General features: G+C 40.2%; 1 protein-coding gene across 39 annotated transcripts in view; it reads left to right on the top strand.

Annotated features, from left to right (window-relative positions):
• CALD1 (caldesmon 1) overlaps positions 1–17,238 on the top strand; it is a 231,504-nt gene that overhangs the window by 53,573 nt on the left and 160,693 nt on the right. For 10 of the 39 annotated variants that reach the window (XM_086395499.1, XM_086395519.1, XM_086395498.1 and 7 more), the window contains one exon: positions 12,630–12,700. The exons of the other annotated variants lie outside the window; for them this stretch is intronic. The gene's annotated coding sequence lies outside the window, so the exon portion shown is untranslated. The remainder of the gene's footprint in view (positions 1–12,629; positions 12,701–17,238) is intronic. 39 annotated transcript variants of the gene reach the window in all.

Below are 17,238 nucleotides of genomic sequence, written 5' to 3'. Positions count from 1 at the left end.
TATTCTGCCTCCCTGGGGACTCATAACTGGGGAGAAGGGTTGCCAAGTACAATCAGAATTGGCTGGAGAGTTTTTTCAAACTATCCAGGCTGATAGTGTGAATTGTGCTACTCAGGACATTCTGAAATTATCCTCACCCGTTCCCCCACCAACCCTCATCCTGGTTGAGAACCTTCAGAGAAGGCTGTCTAAGATTCACCATTCAGAACCTTCTATTTACTCCTATTCATTTTAATGAAAATTTCATAAAACTACCCATAGCTGTGTTTCCATCACATTTGACGCTTAATTGACTGATAGCTTGGGCGTGGTGGAAATGCTTAGCTAGATTATCTTAAGTTACATTTAAACAAAACTATTTACAAAAGATCTACTTCTTGGATGGGCTATTTTTAATGTTTCCTAAACAAGTTGTTGTAGGTGGGCCAATTTCCCTCTTTGCTTGTCACTTTAGAAGCCCATGTGGACATGTTCTATCCCCGATCTGGTTCTCTCACCCCACTGGCTACAGAGTAGTGGGTTCTTGTTTGAAAGGGTCAAAACATTCAGAATCTGACATCCAAAGTATGTGCTCTTTTCCCTTTTTTTTTTCCTTCTGGAGTCAAAACCCCTGAAGTATAAATCCTTTTTAAATGAAGAAAACAGTGCCAAAAGGAATGAAACATTTTTGGTCCCTCTCCAAAACAGAGAGATAGCACTGAAACAGGAAGTGGATGATTTAAATATCCACTCGGCATCTTGGCAACATACTTATGTTTGAGGGACTTAAGGTTAAAAGGTTTTAGTCTGGCCTGGGAACACTCTATCTTCCCTTAGGGTTTGGAGCTTTGGGGAAAACTTTTAAGCACTTATCAAATATTCGCAATTAGCCATTTTTTTTTCCGAGACCAGACTGTTACTAAGAATGTCACAGGACTGTGCTCCTGATACGTAGCCTGCCACCATTACTCTCCTGCTTCTTATGATTATCCCTTTAGCCATCTAGGCTGGTATGGTATTTTCTATAAAGAAAGAAGAATGCAGTCTCCAGTTCTGCTTCTCCCAAACCTGGAACTACACAGAAGGACTGAACAAGCAGAATACAAAATTGGGGTTCAATTGACTGTGTATCCCAGGGGCCACTGAAGGGCTCTATCCTCCAGGAAAATTTCCCTCTCCCCTATCTAAGCTCTTCAGTCTCTATACCTCTCTGCTCTCACAGCACCACCTGTCCATACCATTATCATTTATTTTCTTTCTCTCTTTTTCTTTTTTCATTCTTTCCTTCTTCCTTCTCTTCTTCTGCTTCTCTTTCATTTCTCTTCTTTCTTCCGGTTTATCCCCATTCTTTCAGGTAATGCCTTGTGGACCATTTGTTGAACTTGGGATTCTATTCTGTGTAAATCAGGAAGCAATTAGAAAGTTTTAAGCAAAAGAGTAATGTGAATTGACTTAGCATTTACACCTGACTCCTGTGTTGAGAACAGACTGGCGTGGGGAGAGTGGAGGAGGTGGGGAAGCTGATGGAGCTCAAAGAGAATGATGGCTTGAGTTAGAGTGGCAGTGATGGAGACAATGAAAAGTGATCAGCTTCTAGATATTTATTTTGAACATAGAGCCATCATGATTTGCTAATGAATTGAAAAGTGAAAGAGACACAGACAGTAAGTGGTATTCTGGAGCCAGCTCATTAGAGCTCATGAGAACCAATAGCTAAATTTTTAGGAATTTTGTAAGCCAGTTGTTAAACACAAACTGTATTACAAATTAATTATATAAACTTCTAATTAAAAGTTGTATTAAAACAAAGGTAATGAATACTAAAAAAAAAAAAAAAGCCTCATCATTTCCTAGTTATTTTACTACATTTTACAATTACCTAAGCTCTTGAAGTTATTTACATCTTTGGTTATCTGTATGGTGGGAATATTACATGATAGAGAGCGAGCATGCATCTCTTTGAACTTAGTGTTCAGTTATGTGATCTTTGCCACTAGAAATGCATAACTGTGGGAGTATTTATACAGGAAAAGTTGGACCTTCTCCTACTGCCCACCCTGTTACAAAACTTCTTACATGTTTACCAGAAAATCATTGGAAAAAAGCAGTCAAAAATGAGCTCAAGGATTTTAGTTTAAAAAATTGGAAGAAAGGAATTTTCATTTACCAAGTTCAGGAAAAATGAAGACGTTGGGGGTTGGAAATCCATAGTTTGGTTTTGAACATTTTGAATTTAACATAACGACTATTCATCTGATTGGAATTATTAAATAGGGTGTTGGATATACAAATCTGGGGTTCAGGGGAGAGGTCCTGGGTGAAGATAATGTTTTTGAGAGTCATCAGCATTTTCATGATATTTAATGCCAAGTGACAAGATGTGATCAGGGAAGTGAGTTAGATAGAGAAACACAATCTTAGGACAATTTCCAGGGTCCTCCAACTTTTAAAGATCAGAATGAAGGCCAGGAACCATCCCAGGAGACCAAGAATGGCTAATGGAAGTAGAAAGAGAACCACGAGGGTGTGATGTGCTAGAAACCAAGGGAAGAAAAGACTTCCAAAGAGAGGAAGTGACCATGTCAAATGCTAATAGGCCAAGTGAAACAACGATCATTGGATTTAGCAACGTAGAAGTACTGATGACTCTGAAAGAAAAGTGGATAAAAAGCCTGATTGGTATGGATTTCAAGAGAAAATGGGAAGAAAACAGGAACTGTGAGTAAAGGCAACTCCTTCCAGATTTTTAAAAAATAATTTTATTTTTGTGTTTATTCATGTGTTTATTTTTGGCTGTTCTGTGTCTCGTTGCTACACTCGGGCTTTTCCCTAGTTGAGGGGAGCTGGGGCTACTCTTTAATTGCAATGCTCAGGCTTCTCACTGTGGTGGCTTTTATTGTTGCGAAGCTTGGCCTCTAGGGCTCACAGGCATCCTTAGTTGTGGCTTCTGGACTCTAGAGCACAGGCTCAATAGTTGTAGTGCATGGGCTTAGTTGCTCCATGGCATGTGGGGTCTTTCTGGGTCAGGGATGGAATCTGTGTCTCCTGCATTAGCAGGTGGATTCTTTACCACTGACCCACCTGGAAGCCTCAGAATTGTTATTGACAATGGAGCGGAGGATTATAATAGTTTTTGAAGTGTCACATGAGTTTAATAAAAGTTCTCTTTTCTTAATTGAAGATGAGATATATTTAGGCATGTTTGATGGTTGAAATAATTTGGTGGAGAAAGAAATATTGATGATGCAGAAGAGAAGTAGCAGTTGCTAAAACAATGCCCTTGGGAAGGATTCAGCTATAGGCAGATTGGGAAATATGGTGGTGGGAACCTGTGAAGTTTCCATCTGATTTCCTCCATTTTCTCAGTGAAACAGGAAGCAAGTTTATCAGCTAAGCTGGTAAGGGAAGAGGAGATTTTGGAAGTTTTAAGAGAAGAGAGGATGTTTAGACTCAGGAAACATAGAACTTTCAGGTAGCACTAAGGATCCACTCAACCTTAGTAGTAATGAATTTTAAGTAAAACCAGTCAGCTTAGCTGTGAGTTTCCTCCAGCTGGGTGCAGCTGCCTGCCTGCTACATGGAAAGAATTGTTTAGAGCAATGAATCATGGGGGTATCATCTGGGAAAGGAGGTGGGTGGCTGAGATATGTTGGAGAACAAGATCACTGGAGGAGAGGAGCTCAAGGAACTAGGAGGCCAGGTATTAGAAGGATCACATACATGAAATTTGGAATCACTGAGAATTTTGGCAGGTATCATGTTGAAAAGAGTTACAACCAGGAGCTAAAATCTTCTAGAAATGAAGGGGAGTAATGCAGAAATCAGTAAATTACTGTAACAAGAAGGAGTAATGGGTAGTATTTTTAGGGAGAAATGAGGGATGAAAAATGCCAAAGAGGAGAAAGGATACCTCCTCCACCCTCAAGCTCTGTGATACACGGGTGTGGATGACAGAAGGACTGTAAATTGTAAAGGGATATATGAAGCATGAAATTGAAGGGAGTAACTGAAGAGTTTGTGATATGGGATCTTGGTTGATGATGGATTCTGAGTTCTAGAGAAAGCAGGTAGGGGGATGTTATGGGATCAGAACAGGAGATGCATAGAGCCAGCTGGACTTGGACTGTGGGTCATGTGGGAGGATCTGACGGTCTTGGGAGCCGTGCAGAATGTAGGGCATGTTATAGTCAGTCCTGATAGTCTCATATGCAGACTTCGATAGTAAGTCTGGGACTGTTGCTGAGAAGGGAGGGATTTCTTTCCAGGAACATGCAGAACTCTGGGGCTTCTTTTCCAAGCCAACTTAGTGATCAGTAGAGGCTTGTGAAGGGGTTGTTTACTAGGATTGCTAAAACTCTACAGGCCACCTTTACTCCTGCATAATATCTGTCCCTTCTTTCTAGCCCTTAGCTCACCAAGATTTGATACTGTTTTACTTCACAGTCCTCTGAAACACTAGAAGTTCATGCCTGTGTCTGTGTCCCTAGTCCTAGCATTCTCCTGTAATACACTCAGGAATATGAACAAGTGAATGAACAAATAAGGATTTGAGTGAATGGTAAATCTTTAAAGATCTACTGTTGGAAAAAAACGAATCAGCAAAGTGAGAAGCAGCTTCTGCTCCCACCCAAGATCTTTCCTCAACAGACTTCTCCCTCCTGAATCTTTTGAACTCACTAGACTTGTTGACTCCTACTGGCAATCTTAGCCAAGCCCTTCACGCTCTGTCTTTCTGACTGGACTGCGTCATCCTCTGTAAACAGGTATAACTCCAGTAAATGAAGGGCTTCCCAGGTGGCGCTAGTGGTAAAGAACCCGCCTGCCAGTGCAGGAGACACGAGAGACATGGGTTCGATCCCTGGGTCAGAAAGGTCCCTGGAGAAGGAAATGGCAACCCACTCCAGTACTCTTGCCTGGAGAATCCCATGGACAGAGGAGCCTGGTGGGCTACAGTCCGTGGAGTCACAAATAGCTGGACATGACTGAAGTGGCTTAGCACACAGCCAGAACATGAATCTGGTGACCAAGCCCCAATTCTCCTGATCCTGACCTACCTCACTGCTTGCCAGATTCTGAGAGAGGGCTTTGAGCACAAGTTTTGCCCTTTTCACTGGTGTGTTTAGGATGATCTGGTAAGCTACCTGGCCTCACTTTTGTGGCCCTCGAGAGCAGTATCGGGGACTTGCCTGGTGGTCCAGTGGTTAAGAGTCCACCTTGCAATGCAGGGATGCAGGTTCGATCCCTGGATGAGGAACTAAGATCCTACGTGCCACAGGGCAGCTAAGCCAGCACGCCACAACTAGTAAGTCCATGTGCTGCAACAAAAGATCCCACATGACACAATGCATTTCAATATAAATTGAATTTATATTGAATATAAATAGAATTAATATAAAACAAATATAAAATGAATTTCAGCTAAAATTCAATATAGCCAAATAAAATGTTTTTTAAAAAGCAATATCCAGCTGCATCCCCTCAAGCCAGAGCAAACATTGCTTATGATTGCTCTTCGTCCTTTAGTATACTTAGTCAATGGTGCCATCTTGTTTTGTAAGGAAATAGTAATTCTAATTAGTTTCAGGAGGCTTAGACTTGAGACCTCTTTAGGGAATAAGATGGGTGGGTTTGGGACTTTGATGTGGCTGATACTAACCTGAAATTTACTTATAAAATTTAAATTCTGCATTTAGAATTGTCTTTCTGAGAATGATATTTACTTTCAATTAACCATATTTCTTGTCACACTGTGGTGAACCCTGAGATGATTACAGATAAGGGCAAAGTCAGGGACTTAGAGATTGTTAGAAACTGGATGGATGAAAGCTACATGATCAGACATATAACCATAGAGAATAGGGTAAAATAGTATGTAGTTAAATGATAGAAGGCAGGGGTCAGATCCAGCCAGAACAGGAGAAAGAGTTTAAATGGAAGTCATCATGATCTAATAAGACTACTCAGAGGAGATGGGGTTTCATCTGGGCCTTAAAGATCAAGCAGGAGTAAGACAGAGACAAAAATATGTCATATGGAGATATTTATATTAAAGCACAATAGTACAGACATTATTGTAAGACTTTCTGGAGAATTCACTGACCTGATGACAGTGAAAGGTGAATGTACAGGAGTAATGAAAGGTAAAGTTGAGTCCACAGCAGCAGCTATGAAATGGCCTCTCAGCTCTTCAGCTGTTGGGGGTATAATTGCTCGATGCCTCAGCAGCTGCACTTTAAAGTCTGTGCTCTTGCTGAAACCACAGATCCCATGGAATCTTGCCAGGAATATTAAAGGAGGCTTGTTCCTGGGAGATGTGGGACTCCTCTGGTGGACAACTTGGTTTTGAGGACTACCCTAGGTCTTGACTGACTTTTTTTGTAAGATTGAGGGTTGGGGGAAGGACCATTTTTAAAGTCTTTATTGAATTTGTTACAATATTGTTTCTGCTTTATGTTTTGGTTTTTTGGCCACAAGCACGTGGGATCTTAGCTCTCTGACCAGGGATTGAATCCACATCCTCTACATTGGAAGGTGAAATCTTAACTACTGGACTGCCAGGGAAGTCCTTGCCTGACTTTCTCAGACCTGCTCTCTAATCAAAAATTATTCCTACTACCCACCTTCCTTCTCTCCCTTCTTCACAGAGCTGAGCCCTGCATCCCACTCTGTGTTTCTCTCAGCTTCTCCTAGTTCTTCACAATCACCAGCAGTGTTCCTCCAGTCAGCTGCTCTGATTTGTACCAGCTCATGCTGGGTCATCAATGTTGTACCCTAGTCATTGGTCTGGAGGAGTGACCAAACTAATGGTTTCTTATGATTTTTTAAGGTTGAGGGAATGTTTAGAGCTATGCAAGATGGATTCCTAACCACTGGACCATCAGGGAAGTCCCCTAAACTCTTAAATATTTTGGAGTAGCCTTTAAAATGCAAACTAAATATAATTAATCAAGTTCCACTTTCTCTAGCATATTAAAATTACTAATTGGAATCTCCAAATTAATAGGTAAAGTTTAGAGAGTAAGGACACTTTGGGCATTGATCATATGAACAATGTTTTCTGCCAACTACAAGTAAAGACAATTTCATTGGTTCCAGTGCAGGTCACATTTCATTGACAATCCCATGGCTTCAGTAGGTGAGGTTTTACTGAATCAGACAGTATAATAATGAAATTAATGATGAAATCCCTAATGAAATCTGTTTTCTTCCTGGCTTTAACGCAGTCCCAGAGTTTTATTTTAACTTCTAGAAGCTGACAGGGTCTAGGGTTTTGACTAAGCTGAACAACTTTACTGAAGCAGTTGGACTGAGAAATCTGATGTTTGAACCAAATGCATGGAAAGAATGAAAGTAGAGATCAAATGTGTGTTAGTTACTTGTGTGTGCGTGCGTGTTCCACCTCTTCAGTCATGTCCAACTCTTTGAAACCCTATGGACTGCAGCCCACCAGGCTCCTCTGTCCATGGAACTCTCCAGGCAAGGATACTAGAGTAGGTAGCCATTCTCTTCTCCAGGGGATCTTCCCAACCCAAGGATCGAACTTGGGTCTCCTGCATTGCAGGCAGATTCTTAACCATCTGAGCTACTTGGGAAGCCCGAATACTTTACACTATTAATATATGACATTCTCAAAAGGTTGTTTTTTATCAAATAAAGCATTTAAAAATATATTTCCTCTAAAAAAAGTTTATTAAAAAGTCAAGTGGTATATATTCCTTTTGTGAAATATCAGTTTCTTAAGAATCTTCCTATTAATTGCAGTTATGTTAACCAGGGTCATTGAGTTGTGAATCCATCTAGTCTTCTCTTGACCAGATCTAGAACACTAGTTTTGCCCATTGCTTTCTGTTTTTCTCCAAGCCTAGCTAAGGGTTTGGTAATTTAGTTCAGTTAGGTACTTTCCTTCCGGTTGCAATCTTCCTTCAGTCCTAATATTTTATTTTTCTGGAAAAGTGCAAGAGCTTATATGCACAAATATAGACTATAGAGTTTTAAAATAGAGCAAAATGTTATATCAAATCAAGTGTAACAGCATCTGGTTATATGTGTATATCAAATCAGCAACTGTGTTCCCAGAAAAATTAGATGAGGTTGAGGAACAGAAGGATCCTACCATCACCTTCAGACTAAGAATCTCACAGCTTATCAATTAACAACATTTTATTGAAGGAAATTACTGGAGTTCTTGCATCTTCCAGTTAGTAATTTTCATATGCTAGAGAAAGTGGAACTTGACTAATTATATTTAGCTTGCATTTTAAAGGCTACTCCAAAATATTTAAAAGAGTTTAGGGGACTTCCCTGATGGTCCAGTGGTTAGGAATCCATCTTGCAATGCAGAGGACATAGGTTTGATCCCTGGTTGGGGAACTAAGATCCCACATAGCCTGGAAGCAACTAAGCCCACAAGCCACAACTTCTGAGCTCGAGCATGGCAACCAAAGATCCCGCATGCTGCAACCAAGACCCAAGGCAGCCAAATTAATAAATAAATAAATTTCAAAATAAATAAGTTTAGGATATCTTTCTTAGATCAGGTGTACAGTCACAGCAACAAAACCATTCCTAAACAGTCTCTATTCAGCCATTCTAAGCCAGCTGTGGGCTGTTTTGTATATGCTGTGCTTAGTTTCTTGGTTGTGTCCAACTCTTTGCAACCCCATGGACAGTAGCCCACCAGGCCATACTGGAGTGGGTTCAATGAGTTTGGAAGATTTATGTTTATGTTACTGCTTTGACTGAACTGGCATTTTAGAAGACTTTTGGAATCTCCAAATTAATAGGTAAAGTTTAGAGAGTAAGGACACTTTGGGCACTGATCATATGATCAACGTTTTCTGCCAAATACAAGTAAAGACACTTTCATTGGTGGCAGAGCAGGTCACATTTCACTGACCATCCCATGGCTTTAGTAGGTGAGGTTTTACTGAATCAGATGGTAGAACAGTGAAATTAATGATGAAATCCCTGATGAAATCTGTTTTCTTCCTGGCTTTAAAAATAATCATTTTATCTGTTGTTTTTGAAACAGTGGCTATTAGAGGTGTTAATTCATTGAGTTGGATTATTTATTGTAGAGAATGTTAATGTTATAACCAGAGCAGTGAACTGCTGTTTACATTTGCTAGGAAATGGTGATTGTTTGGGTTTTATTTTTATTTTCATTTTTTATCACTAGTCTTATGTATGGTCAAAACTGTCAAGAGTGTACCTTAGGAGGAGTGTAAGGTAGACAAGCTTGCTGTCTACAGGACTATGTCCAAGGAAGAGTTCCATTTAACAAACAGTTATAGTCTCAGCAGACACTTTCCTTCAGAAAGGGCTATTTTCTTTGTTTGTGCTTTTTGACCACTGACATTTATTTTCATTTTTTAACTTTCTATTTTGAAATAATTATAGATTTGCAGGAAGTTACAAAAATAGTACACAGAGGTCCTTAAGAACCCTTCACTCAGTTTTCCCCAGTGGCAATATCTTATATAACTACAGGACACTATCAAAACCCAAGATTCAACTTTGGTACAACCCACAGATCTCATTCATGTAGGAAGGACTTTTTAAAACAAGAAATAATTCATAACAACCACATTCGTCTTCTAAAACCTGACCTTCTTACAGGGAAGAACCTGAGTGTTGCTTATTGAGCACTTCTCCACACTTTTCAGAGACAAACTCACTTGGAACTGAACTTTTTTAAAAAATTATATTTCTTCTAAAAGATTATCTTCATGAAGTACAGCATGTTGAGGACAGAACAAAGTTATTGTTTCCTTTCATTAAGTATACAAAAGCTAAGTGGAAAAACCATATGGGAAGGTAGAAATCAGTTTGCACAAAGCACTTAGAAAGCTGAATGAGGCAGGAATTCTCTTACTTGCTCCATTATATAAGAAGCCTTTCAAGACAGAGGATATTGTTTTTTATTTCCCCATATAGGATTTGCCTGAAAAGTCACAGGTGTGTGGCAGCAAGATAGGAATTTTCAAACAATAGTTTTCCTCAGAGTAACCTTCAACTCACTGAGCTATAACCTTTTCTTAATGAAACCATGGAGTTTTCCCTTTTCCCCTTTTTCTTAGTTAAGTGTTTTCAAGTTTGATCCATATATACACAATATATGTGTATTAGTGACTTAGCACAACTCTTGTAGGCGGAGGCAAGTCACACACACACAAGTTGTTTTGTGTTGCTGGTTTTTTCATGGTGTACTTAAACTGGGCTTCCCAGGTGGCCCTAGAGATAAAGAACCCACCGGCCAGTGCAGGAGGCATAAGAGACACAGGTTTGATCTCTGGGTTGGGAAGATCCCCTGCAGAAGGGAATGGCAACCCACTCCAGTACTCTTGCCTGGAAAATCCCATGCACAGAGGAGCCTGGCAGACTACAGTCCATAGGTTCGCCAAGAGTCATGCACGACTGAAGTGACTTAGCATGCACGCACACACTTAAGCTGTTTTGAATGCAAACACCCAAATATTCTGAGGTGAGAACAGCTCTTTACTTGTCACAATTTTTATTAGCAACAAGATATTATTGAGGTGTAAGTGACTTACCTCTCTGTATGTTTAAGGCATACAGCATGAAGGTTTGATTTTCATATGTAGATTGTGAAATGATTACCACAATAAGTTGAGCTAACGTTCATCTTTTCTTATAGATAACGTAGAAAGAAGAAAAGAATAAAGGGAAAACAATTTCTCTTTGTGGTGAGAACTTACAGGATTTCCTCTCTTAACTTCCTATCAATATATATCATACAGCAGTGTTAGCTATGTTGTATTCCTCAGTTCAGTTGCTCAGTCGTGTCTGACTCTTTGTGACCCCATGAATCACAGCACCCTAGGCCTCCCTGTCCATCACCAACTCCTGGAGTTCACCCAAACTCATGTCCATTGAGTCGGTGATGCCATCCAGCCATCTCATCCTCTGTCGTCCCCTTCTCCTCCTGCCCCCAATCCCTCCCAGCATCAGAGTCTTTTCCAATGAGTCAGCTCTTCACATGAGGTGGCCAAAGTACTGGAGTTTCAGCTTTAGCATCATTCCTTTCAAAGAACACCCAGGACCAATCTCCTTTAGAATGGACTGGTTGGATCTCCTTGCAGTCCAAGGGACTCTCAAGAGTCTTCTCCAATACCACAGTCCAAAAGCATCAATTCTTCGGCGCTCAGCTTTCTTCACAGTCCAACTTTCACATCCATACATGACCACTGGAAAAACTATAGCCTTGACTAGACGGACCTTTGTTGGCAAAGTAATGTCTCTGCTTTTGAATATGCTATCTAGGTTGGTCATAACTTTCCTTCCAAGGAGTAAGTGTCTTTTAATATCATGGCTGCAATCACCATCTGCAGTGATTTTGGAGCCCCAAAATATAAAGTCTGACACTGTTTCCACTGTTTCCCCATCTGTTTCCCATGAAGTGATGGGACAGGATGTCATGATCTTCGTTTTCTGAATGTTGAGCTTTAAGCCAACTTTTTCACTCTTCTCTTTGACTTTCATCAAGAGGCTTTTTAGTTCCTCTTCACTTTCTGCCATAAGGGTGGTGCCATCTGCATATCTGAGGTTATTGATATTTCTCCCAGCAACCTTGATTCCAGCTTGTGCTTCTTCCAGCCCAGCGTTTCTCATGATGTACTCTGCATATAAGTTAAATAAGCAGGGTGACAATATACCACCTTGATGTACCCTTTGTATTCCTAGTACTTACTTATTTTTTAACTAGAAGTTATTAGCAATGAATTTAGTTTTGTGGGATAAGGATGGAACACTATAAATACAGAAGTACTACCTTAAGGTCAGTAATAAACCTGATACCATCTAGAATAGATCCAAGACTGGTTTGAAGTTTCAGCTACAATTTCATGCAGCATACTTTTTGCATCTTAAGTCTTAATGCTGGTTGATAAAAGGAAAAGTAAACTGCTTTCTGATAACCAATTATCACAGAAGGCTTTCTGCTCAAAACATAGATGTATTTTATTCTTGGGTTCCTCTGTTTTTGAAGGGTTCAGTGTTTATTGGAGGAAGGTTTATGTCAATTATCTAATCAGAAGCAGACCCCAGGCTCTGCCAGAGATATTTTGGAATGTACGATCTACTTCAAAGGAAGGTTCCATGTCTCTGTACCCAGATGAACCCAATTTTTCATAGTGAAGACCAAGGTAATTAGATTTTCTTTTTCAGAGCAAAAATTATTTTTAGGTTGAATTTAATGGGTCATATTTCTCTGCTCAGTAAATCTCACAATTATCACTCCTCTCTGGAAAATGTAACTGGATGATCCACCAGTGTGCCAGAGCTTCTGTGGGTCACCACGGAAGCAGGACGGATGGCAGCCATGCTCCAGGAAGCCCCTGGATGCAGTGTGAGGCTGGTGTCTATGACACTCTCCAAGATCGAAACCAAGCCATCGACTGATGGCAGTAGTCCACATGCCAACATTTTTGTTTGTTTGGAATGGAAAACTTTAGGAGGAAAAAGACAGGAGACTGGATGCCAGGAGTATGTGGTAGAGATTTTAACCATGTTCAGTCACTGGAGAAAATCTGAACTGACCACTCTAAAGAGGGCCTTTCTTTGAAAGGAAAGGCAGTAAGTCCAGATCTAAATTCTAGACATATGTCTTCTTCTCCTCTCTCCTCTATAAGCTCTTCTGATACTGTACAAAGCAAGAGGAACTGAGGACAAGGAATCTGACCAGACGGAAGAGTGACCCCAGGTGAGGCCCAGGAGAAAGAACCAAGGCCCTAGCATGGAGAATACATTTGAGGCACAAATGACTTTCTCTGGGAAATTAAAAAAGATTCTCCATGCTATTGCGTACCCTCTTACTCCATCTAAGCTGAGACCTTAAGTCTCAGCTTAGATGTCACTTCCTCAGGAAAGCTTAACAGACTCGTGTTTGGCTAATTGCCTTCTCTGTGCTCTGACAATGCGCAATTCTTCCTCTATAGCAAGATTATCATACTGCATTGTGATATTTGATTTATATATACCAAAGCCTTTGACTGTGTGGATCACAATAAACTGTGGAAAATTCTGAAAGAGATGGGAACACCAGACCACCTGACCTGCTTCTTGAGAAACCTGTATGCAGGTCAGGAAGCAACAGTTAGAATTGGATGTGGAACAACAGACTGGTTCCAAATAGGGAAAGGAGTACGTCAAGGCTGTATATTGTCACCCTGCTTATTTAACTTATATGCAGAGTACATCATGAGAAACGCTGGGCTGGAAGAAGCACAAGCTGGAATCAAGATTGCCGGGAGAAATATCAATAACCTCAGATATGCAGATGACACCACCCTTATGGCAGAAAGTGAAGAGGAACTCAAAAGCCTCTTGATGAAAGTGAAAGAGGAGAGTGAAAAATTTGGCTTAAAGCTCAACTTTCAGAAAACGAGGATCATGGCATCCTGTCCCATCACTTCATGGGAAATAGATGGGGAAACAGTGTCAGACTTTATATTTTGGGGCTCCAAAATCACTGCAGATGGTGATTGCAGGCATGAAATTAAAAGATGCTTACTCCTTGGAAGGAAAGTTGTGACCAACCTAGATAGCATATTAAAAAGCAGAGATATTACTTTGCCAACAAATGTCCATCTAGTCAAGGCTATAGTTTTTCCAGTGGTCATGTATGGATGTGAAAGTTGGACTGTGAAGAAAGCTGAGCACCGAAGAATTGATGCTTTTGGACTGTGGTGTTGGAGAAGACTCTTGAGAGTCCCTTGGACTGCAAGGAGATCCAACCAGTCCATTCTAAAGGAGATCAGTCCTGGGTGTTCTTTGGAAGGAATGATGCTGAAGCTGAAACTCCAATACTTTGGCCATCTCATGAGAACAGTTGACTCATTGGAAAAGACTCTGATGCTAGGAGGGATTGGGGTCAGGAGGAGAAGGGGACGCCAGAGGATGAGATGGCTGGATGGCATCACCGACTCCATGGACGTCAGTTTGAGTGATTGATGATGGACAGGGAGGCCTGGCATACTGCGATTCATGGGGTCGCAAAGAGTTGGACACGACTGAGCAACTGAAATGAACTGAACTGAACTGAGTAGACTTCAAACTTAAGAGGACTGGGACAATGTCTTTCCTGTTTATGGCTTTATTCTCAGTGCTCTTAGCAGTCTATCTAGCACATAGTAAATACTCACTATAAATGTGCTGTTTTGAGTTGGTGTAGTGGGGCCCAAGTGATATCCACACCCTTAGTGTTTGGGATACTCAAGACTGCTTAACAAAAGTACTTGCATACCCTCAGAACCTCAATCCAGTCCAGTAGTGTTGAAACCATCTCTATAAAGTTTTGGAAAGTTCAGTCAACAGCTAAGAAGCCATTGTAAAATCACTGTAGAGCCTCACAATAACTGCACATAAAACACATTGTTTTTATCATATTTATTATTTTTTAATCATAAAGTCCCTGTAGAGATGGAAAAGGAAAAATAGCTTCAATTTCGTAAGTGAAGAGAGTCAGACCTCACAGTAGAGAATTATCAGCCAAGGTTGTAAAAATTGACCAGGCTGTTTGTGGCACCTCCCAGACATGGCATCCCATAGTTCTGCACGCTCTAGTTAACTGCTGCTTGAATATCCCTCTGCCACCAGAGGCCAGTCTTTATTGCCCAATGGAAAGAAGAATTGTGGAACACTAATAATCCCCCAAATAAAAGTTTCTGTTTCTCTAGTCATCATCCAAGTTTTAAAGAAAGGATTGAGATAGCCATGAAAATATACCTGAAAAGGTAACAGGAACTGAAATAATGGGTCTAGTGAAAATCAGACGTTGTCTTATAATTTTGTTAATGTGCTTATTTTCAGCCTTCTACACAGTTCAGTTTTGGTTTTCAGGAGAATTTGAATCTAAAAAGGGAACTTTGAGTCATGCCTCTTTATATATATGATAACCAGAAACTTCTAAGCTATAGTCTAAGTGTAACTTCAGTCCATGTTGATGAGAGTAGTTGGGTAGTCTGTCTACACTGTGATTAAACTGACTGACCTGATGATTTTGACCCTGTGTACATGGACAGTAGGACTTCCCAGTTAGCACTAGTGGTAAAGAACCCTCCTGCCAATGCAGGAGACATAAGAGACGCAGGTTCCCTGGGTCGGGAAGATCCTCTGGAGGAGGGCATGGCAACTCACTGCAGTTTTCTTGCCTGGAGAATCCCATGGACAGAGGAGCCTGGTGGGCTACAGGCCATAGGATCACAGAGTGAGACATGACTGAGACTTAGCAAGGCACAGCACAGATGGACAGTAATCGAAAGCTATGAATAGAGGAGCTGCCCTTTAAACCATTTTACTCCAAAGTCCATTGGTTTCTATAAGAAAATAGTTCTGTTTTTTAAAGGAAGATCAGTAAAGTGTAGGAGAAATCTAACACAGGTAAAAATAAATAGAGCACATTTAGTCTTCCAGGTAAAATACTTCTGGGCCTAAAAGACTGCTGAAAGATATATGAAAGTCTAGATGTTGGATGATCCATTCAGATACTTTCGTGTGATATACAGAGTATTGAAAGAAAAGTTACAGTACAAAGTATATAGAAAATAGTACACAAAATAGAGAAAAAGCATCTGGCTACTGGAAGACATTTTGGCTGTATTATCCACTAGAAATGTTTAAGCGATCTGAAGGTCTACCGTATACCTTTCAGTTCAGTTGCTCAGTTGTGTTGGACTCTTTGCAAACCCATGGCCTGCAGCATGCCAGGCTTCCCTATCCACTACCTGGAGCTTGCTCAAACTCATGTCCATCAAGTCCGTGATGCCATCCAACCATCTCATCCTCTGTCGTCCCCTTCTTCTCCTGCCTTCAGTCTTTCCCAGCATCAGGGTCTTTTCAAATGAGTCAGTTCTTCACATCAGGTGGCCAAAGTATTGAAGCTTCAGCTTCAGCATCAGTCCTTCCATTGAATATTTAGGACTTATTTCCTTTAGGATTGACTGGTTTGACCTCCTTGCAGTCCAAGGGACTCTCAAGAGTCGTCTCCAACACCACAGTTCAAAAGCAACAATTCTTTGGTGCTCAGCTTTCTTTATAGTTCAACTCTCTTGCACATTTAGTGATTCATATAATTTAAAATGAGATTCCCTGTAAGCACTAGATGTCCATGGTTGCCCAATTTAAAAAAAAAAAAAATGTGTTTTACTTTGAAATTTTGGCCAATTTTTTTTTTTTTTCCTGGAAGGTAAGGTGGGAGGAAGCAGGGGGTGGTGGGATATGGTAGAAGTTTCAACTTTAAAATATATGTGAGCATTCCCATTATCTAAAAGAGGGCTCATAATGTAACATGTTGTTTTATATTAATCTTAGATTGTATTTATAATTAAATATAAAACTAAGGCTAAACAACTGTTACTATTATGATTTAAAATGTAAATGTTATATACCTTAACAACTAAAAAATAATAATGATATTGTTTTAAAATAGGGAAGGAACTGTAAAACATAGTGTTAAGGAAACAAATCTCCCTAAGTTTTATAGTGGAGAGTCAGGTAATGTCTAAAGATAACATCTGTAGTGAAAACAACAGTTATAACCCCAGTCTGTCTGTCTGTCTAGCCATCCATCTTTCCTTGTGTCCTTCAAAAATTTAGTATATAATTTTTACAAAAATGGGTAAACTTCAGCACACCAAATTCTATTGGCCAGACACTTGTAGGGGAAAGTCCTAAACTATTAACAAAATGAGAGTGAAAGTAAAATTCACTCAATGCTGTCCAACTCTTTGTGACCACATGGACAATGCAGTCCATGGAATTCTCCAGGTCAGAACACTGCAGTGGGTAGCCTTTCCCTCCTCCAGGGGATCTTCCCAGTCTTGGGATCAAACGCAGATCTCCTGCATTGCATGCAGATTTTTTACCAGCTGAGCTACCAAGCCCTGTTAACAAAATTGTTGAGACTAACAAAACAACTGACAACTTTGTGACTTTTCACCAAGAAGACGATGATGATGCTCAAGATGGTGTCAATCCTTGGGCTACTCTATCTTGTTTTAGGTACAGTACTGCTTGCTAAGTTAAAGTTATACATAGAAGGGAAATCAGAAATGTTCAGTTTTAGAATTTTGTATTTAATGAGATGCCAATAGCTACCTTTTACTATTGCAATGTCTGGACTTAAAATGAGTTTTGCCTCATTTCCCCGGTATGTGGGAAAATGTTATACTTCCTTGCTTTGTTGTGACAATCAATTTATTTGGTGAATGATAATGGGTAAATTGAATGAAGAGAGACTTT

This window comes from Bos grunniens, chromosome 4 (assembly GCF_055505025.1).
Source record: "Bos grunniens cultivar Pamir isolate PY7600 chromosome 4, Bosgru_T2T1.0, whole genome shotgun sequence".
NCBI lineage: Eukaryota > Metazoa > Chordata > Mammalia > Artiodactyla > Bovidae > Bos > Bos grunniens.
The sequence above is the reverse complement of the archived record's forward strand: the minus strand, read 5'-3'. Positions and strand labels throughout refer to the sequence as shown.